The 7,144-nt window shown below is 54.3% G+C and overlaps 1 pseudogene; it reads left to right on the forward strand.

Moving 5' to 3' along the window:
- The first annotated feature begins 238 nt into the window (after positions 1-238).
- On the forward strand, positions 239-1,903 carry LOC132440368 (phosphoethanolamine/phosphocholine phosphatase-like; annotated as a pseudogene).
- The last annotated feature ends 5,241 nt before the right edge of the window (positions 1,904-7,144 follow it).

A 7,144-nucleotide genomic window follows, 5' to 3' on the forward strand; every position in this document is an offset into this window, starting at 1 on the left:
CAGCGTCCCCTCCAATTCCCGTAAGCACCCCTTGCTCCATCCTGCGCCCAAATACCTCAGCTAGGCGCTCTCCCCACTCTTTACACTCCAAACTCAGCCAGGACAGACCTCTGCAGCCGCCGCTCCCCACCCTGAAGGTGAAGCTCAGAGGTCCTGTCCCCCTTTCCTCGGAGGGACTCTTTTTGGTGACCACAAAAGGATTCGATCGGTCAGGACAAAGCTGGTAGAGGACAGCGGGATGGCTGCGCCGGGCGTGCCGCGCTTCCTCCTGACCTTCGACTTTGACGAGACTATCGTGGACGAAAACAGCGACGAGTCTGTCGTGCGCGGGCCGCGGCGGGCCAGCGGCTGCCTGAGAGCCTGCGTGCCACCTAGCGCGAGAGCTTCTACAACGAGTACATGCAGCGCGTCTTCCAGTACCTGGGCGAGTAGGGCGTGCGGCCGCGGGACCTGCGCGCCATCTACGAGGCCATCCCCCTGTCGCCCGGCATGGGCGAGCTGCTGCAGTTTGTGGCCAAGCAGGGCGCCTGCTTTGAGGTTATTCTCATCTCAGACGCCAACACCTTTGGCGTGGAGAGTGCGCTGCGCGCCGCCGGCCACCACGGCCTGTTCCGGCGCATCTTCAGCAACCCGTCGGGGCGCGACCCTTGGGGGCTGCTGGCGCTGCGGCCCTTCCACGCGCACAGCTGCGCTCGCTACCCCGCCAACATGTGCAAGCACAAGGTGCTCAGCGACTACCTGCGCGAGCGGGCCCACGACGGCGTGCACTTCGAGCGCCTTTTCTACGTGAGCGGCGGCGCCAACGACTTCTGCCCCATGGGGCTGCTGGCAGGCGGCGACGTGGCCTTCCTGCGCCACCGCTACGCATGCACCGCCTTACGCAGGAGGCGCAGAAGGCCGAGTCCAGCTCCTTCCGCGCCAGGGTGGTGCCCTGGGAAACCTCCACCGAAGTGTGCCTACACCTGCAACAGGTGCTGAGGACGTGGCCTGCAGAGGGCACCCGGGCGGGGGGGGGGGCCGTGGGGGTCGGGAAAGAGAAAGCTAGTTTTATTACTCCCTCTCCCTTTCGTTTTGGTATATCCCTCCGGGATTTCCTGGAATCCCAGGGTGGTCCATTTGGGGACTGGAGGAGGGAGCTGGGAGCTGTCCCCATCTGTGCAGTTAACCCAGCTCGGCTGCCTCCCCCAGTTCCACTGCAAGCGAATTCCGGAGTCTGGCCGCACCAGGGTGGCGCGCATATCTGAGCAGGCAGCAGTGTTTCCAAAAACCTTGTCCTCCCAGCTGGGAGGACGGGGTTCCCTGTCAGGGTAGAGAAGGAACATGTCCCGCCGCGTCACGGTTAACTGTTGCCTTGGGCTGCATGGCCTCCGTCCTCCAGTCTTCTGTCCAGGGGACCCAGGCCCCGAAATGTTCCCCCCACCCCGACCTCCCCTGCACCGGACTCCCTGCGGAGAGAGGTGGCGCTCCCTGCCGACGGTCCCAGGCCTAGATCTCGCTTTACCTACTGTGACCCTACACTACACTCCTTGCCTCCCTCCCCGCCCCCACCCTGTCAGCATCCCCACAGGAAAAAAAGCTAGAGGGAATAGTCCCCTCCTGTTGGTGGAAAGAGGTAGCACACTGTCCCGGGGCTCGGGTCTGGCCAGCCAGGGACCTCACAGAGCCCGAAGGTGTCTCCTCGCACCCCAGCCTCGTCTATGCAGCAAGAAACCAGGGACTTAACCAAAGTCGCCCCACTGACGGGGCCCTCTGAGTCCCCCTCCTCCCGTATGGAACAGAAAGCCATGATGCTTTAAAGCAGAGCCAGTGGAAACCCAAGGTCCACCTCCCTCTTTTGGTGTTTCAGAGCTGTAAAGGAGGTGAAGGGGCAGAGGTGAGCGAGATCTCTCACGCTGCAGTCTGAGGGATGAGGGCGAGGTGATCTCTGTTCTCAGAGAGCCCCACTTAAGTGAGGGAGCTGGTCCCCACTCTTGGAGGAGTGCCCAGCTTGGGGAACCAAGCCTGAATACACAACAAAGCAGGCAGCAGGCAGAAGAGCAGGGTGCAGCCCACCTCCGCAGAGGGGCACAGGGGTCTAGTGTGGAGGCTCCGTGAGCACCGAGGACATGGGAGAGCGGAGGGGCACAGGGGTCTAGTGTGGAGAGGGCTCCGTGAGCACCGAGAACATGGGAGATTCTGCTGCTTAGGGCAGGCAGAGGAGGCTCAATTAGCAGGAGCCGTGCAAGTGGGCTGCCTTTCAGTCCCTCGGCCACTAGCCCTGCAGGGCAACCATCAGGAAGTCGTCAGGATTGTATTCAAAGTCGGCACTTGCAGCTGGAGATCCTGTCTTCATGGCGTAAGGGTCCCCTGTGGATAAGGGCACCAAACTCCCTGGCTTCCAGTTCTTTCCTGTCTCCAGCAGGCCTCTGGGTGCCTCCTCTGTCTTTACCAGGACCCCTTCCCACTGCACTGGGGGGAAGGAACAGACACAGCTCACAGCCCAGGAGGCGTGCAGGACTGGTCCAGTCTTGACTGGAGCAGGCTTTGGAGTGGGACTCAAGAGGCTCACTGAAGGCGGTGCCCGGGTCAGCATCCCAGAGATCCCAGGCGTCAGCAGCTGGCCTGCACATAGTTCCCGGGGAGGAATCCAGACCCCTCTGAGCCGATGCCCTCACACCAGCCATCGGAGTAGCGGCGGGTGATGCAGATAATGGTGCCCTCAGAGAAGGAGAGTTCGTCGTCCTTCTGGCGCGTGTATGGGTTCAGTGTCACCACTGCAGGGCGGGAGGAGAGGGGTGCCGTGAGATGTGCCTCCTGCCCCGCCACAGGGATGCTTGTGCCCACGTACTGGACTCTAGGGGGCAATGTGGGGAGTGGGGCAGGAGATGCCTTCTCCAGAGCCCCAGGACTCCTCCCCAGCTGAGCTAATATTCAGTATCAGGCCAGCTGCTTCCCTCCTCTGGGGGTGCGGTGGGGTGGAATGAAAGGCTCCGCAGGTGTGACACAGGCCAGCCCTCCACTCCAAGAAGCGTCAGTGTCTGAGAGCAGGGCCCCAGGGTCTGCCCATGTTTTGTAACCTGCTTTCAGCCCCCGTTCACCCTGGTCCTCCCACAATGTCTCTAGCAGGTGCTGGAGGTGCTCAGTAGGTGCTCTAGTAGGTGCTCAGTAAATACAGTAACATTGAACAGTGTAGACTTGGCCGAGTGAGGCTTGGGCAAGTCACTTAGTTTACCCTCTCAGGCTCAGCTTCATCTGCTAAATGGGAGCGTGAAGATCCTAGGAGGTTAAGTGAAAGCGAGAAGATGGATGAGAAGCTTTGACCCTGGGGTCTGGAATAAAGCAGGGGCTAAATTATGTTACCCACCCACCCCACATAACATAACATTTGCCATTTAAATCATTTTGAGCATACAGTCCATGGCATTACCTACATTCACGTTGTTGTACAAATATTCTCAGCCTCCTCCTCCAGAACTCATTCATTTTCCCTGTGGGAAATTCTGTATCAGTTTCTCTAAATTTTTGCCAACATCTGTTATTTTTAGCTTTCTTGATTGTAGGCCTTCTAGTGTGTGGAGGGGTGTATGGCGCTGTGGTGTTAACTTGCATTTCATCACGGCTCATGATGATTAACGTCTCTTCATGTGCTTGTTGACCATTTGTATGTCTTATTTGGAGAAGGGTCTTTTCAAGTCCTTTTTCCATTTAAAACATTGGGTTGTTTGCCGAGTCCCGCCAAGCGCTCCTCCTGGCGGTTTTGGTGTCGGTGAGTCCGGCCTGGAGCGGTCTTCCGCGCCGCAGGGGCCCACGCGCCGGGGCCTCCGTAGCGGCCTCTCAGGAGAGGAGACGCTCGGCCCGCGGCGCCCGTGTCCAGAGCGCCGAGATCGTGCCGTGCCGCGCGGACGCGGCGCTGCCGGGGCGGGTTTTGTTCGGCATTGGCTGCGGCGGTCTGCGCGCCTCTCCCGGAAGCGGGCGTCCCGGCCAGAGCGCACCTGGCGCGGGGCGTCCTCGGGGCTCCTCGCCGTCGGCGCCGCGCGAGCCGGCGGGGGTCTAAGGAGCCAGCGCGCGGCGGCTGGGAACGACCCGTCCCGTGGGTCCCTGGCACCCCAGCGGCATCCGAGCGCGGAGCGGAGGGCCGCGGACCGCAGGTAAGGGGACAGGGGCTCGGTGGGGTGGGTGGAGGAAGGAACGACGAATTACACCAGAGCCGTTTGGTACAGTCGCGGAGCTACCTAACCTGGCGGCAGCAGGAAGGGCTCGCCTTTGGAGTAAAGGCTTTGAGGACGAGCCCGAGCCTACTCACTCCCGTTTTACAGAACATCTGCAGGTGTAAAGCTCACTCGTGCGCGGTTTTCCTAAGCAGCCAAGTGCCCCTCCCCCGCGATGTCTCTGCAAGCAGAACCTGAGAGGGGCCGGTGCCTTGAGAGACTCGCCCTTGGCCCATGGGAAGCTCAAGGGATTTATCCTGCATGGTGATTTCACGTGCTGGGACCCCCCCGCCCCCCCCGCCCCCCCCCGCCAACCCCCACTCTGGCCAGCTGGCCCAGCCTTGGTTACTGCACTTCTCCAGCCCCAGCCGGCCCTTGGCCACCTGCCGGGATGGGAAAGGGAAGCGTGTCAGAATTTCACCTTAGAAACTTGCCAGGGGGCGTGGATTTAAACACATAGTGGTCACTCTGGCAGAAGAGAAGGGAGGAGGGCGCCTTGTTACCCTTTCATTGTGGAATCGGTGGCGCTCCCGCTGAGAGGGACCTCTCCAGTGTTTGGTGTATTGGAACTGAATAATTAGAACTTGTACAATTTTCAAATTATGTGGTACTTGAATTTAAAAGCAAAACCCCTAGAAACTCTAAGTGTTTTATAAATTGAGATCTAAAAATTGAAGGTCTGTTTTGCTTCCACTATGACATTATATTAAGAAATGTGCATTTATTGAGAAGAGAGTCAGAAAAGGGAAGCAAACAGAAAACTCAGACGTAGCACTGCAGAGGCCGTGGGAGTTAAGCTGTAAATGCTGCTGGCTTCCAGGAGCCTGCAGCCCTTCTCCTCCTGTAGCTGATGGGATACAAAGCTCTACTGGGCTGTTCTTTGCACGGGGTAGTCTTGTTTTGCAGAAATTCAGCTCAGAGCCATCTCTTGATGTACAAGAATTTCCCAGATGAGGTCCCCGGCAGATCCTGGAGGGCCAGGGGGATTCCTTGCTTCATTATACCCGTCTGTTGGAGTAGAAAACAGCAATGACGTAGTTTTCTTTAAATATGGTTTTTGGTCTATCATCCAGAGCTTAGAGTAGCTATTTCCTTTCTCCCTCAATATGGTTGTGTTCCTGGAATGAATTATAGTCATATGACCTTGTTTTTACAGGCGAGGGTGAGGGTGAGGGTCAGGGTCAGGGGTCGGGGGTCGGGGGTCGGGGCTGGGGTTAGGGGGTAAGGGTTAGGGTTAGAGTTTAGCGTTAGGGTTAGGGTTGGGGGTTAGGGGTTAGGGGTTAGGGTTAGGGTTAGGGTTTAGGGTACGGGTTAGGGTACCGGATAGGGTATGGGTTGGGGTACGGGTTAGGATTAGGGTTAGGGTACGGGTTAGGGTATGCTTTAGGGTTAAGGTATTTATTAAACCTCTCCCACTCTCCAGATGTCACTTAGCACGTAAAGGAATATTATTTGGGGTCCAGCCATGGAGAAGACTTTAGACACTAGGATAAGACAAAGAACACACGCATTATAAATAAATCACATTAGGATTTTGTTTTTAACCTGTCCATTAAAACACTAGTGCCTAGGAAATTTAATGGAGGCAGAAGCAGTAAAGGGTAGTTTTATGGGAATAACATCACAGTTTTCTGTGGAATACACAGATTTTGACTGGTTAGAAAGTCAAGGAGGAATGCTTTTGTTCTGAAGATATAAACCCTCTTCTAAATTGAGCTGTTATTGGAAGTTAGAAATTCTTTGTTCCTGTTGTATTGCTTTGTGTGTTCATGATTATTCTGCCTGCATCTCCCTTGTTAAACCTTTGATTTGGGGAAGAGTGCCATTCCTGGAAATGAGTTTACAGAATTATTCTCAAAAACGGAAGGAAATGGTTCTCACCTAAATATTAAGAAATAATCTCTATACTTCTATACTGGTGTACTAACAGAATTATGATTCAGGGATAATAATTCTATGAAATGTAATTAAACACACAATATATATTTCTTTCTTTTACATTTCCATTGTTATTTTTTAAAAGTACAATTATAATTCAATGCTTTGTAACAAGTGAAATTTTAAAGGATTAAAGGGAAAGATAATATTTTACCACTTGCCCTCCTTTCCCACTCCCTGAAACGACCAGCACAATGTGTAGCTTTCTCATTTTATGCAGGTGTTCCTTACATGTGGAACATCATGTTTCTCACTGTAGAAAAACAGATTTAGCTCTCACACATTTTATAGGCTACATAACAGTCCGTAGAACAGAAGTACCAAGTATTTCAGACTTAACTTTTTGAGGGACACTCAGGTTACTTTCTGATTTATTTTGTTGTTCTGCTAAGTTGTTTTAACAACAGAAAAATATATTTTAAAATATAAAAATCAAAATTAAGTTAGGGGTGAGGATAAGGGTTTAGGGTATGGGTTAGGGTACAGGTTAGGGTTAGGTTTATGGTACGGGTTAGGGTTAGAGTATGGGTTAGGGTACAGGTTAGGGTATGGCTACGTGTTAGGGGTAGGGTATGGGTAAGGGTAGGGGTTAGGGTTAGGGTACAGGTTAGGGTACAGTTTAGGGTATGACTACGGTTTAGGGTTAGGGTATGGGTTAGGGTACGGGTTAGGGTACGGTTTGGGATTAGGGTACGGGTTAGGGTTATGGTACGGGTTAGGGTATTGGTTAGGATTAGGGTACAGGTTACGGTTAGGGTACAGTTTAGGGTATGGGTACGGGTTAGGGTTAGGGTAGGTTTTAGGGTACAGGTTAGTGTTAGTGTACAGGTTAGGATTAGGATACAGGTTAGCGTGAGGATTAGAATTAGGGATAGGGAACGGGTACGGTTTAGGGTACAGGTTAGGGTATGGCAAAGGGTTAGGGTTAGGGTACGAGTTAGGGTACGGGTTAGTGTTAGGGTCCGGTGGAGGATTAACGTACGGATTAGGGTATGAGTTAGGGTTAGGTTTCCGGTACA

Source organism: Delphinus delphis, chromosome 17 (assembly GCF_949987515.2).
Source record: "Delphinus delphis chromosome 17, mDelDel1.2, whole genome shotgun sequence".
NCBI lineage: Eukaryota > Metazoa > Chordata > Mammalia > Artiodactyla > Delphinidae > Delphinus > Delphinus delphis.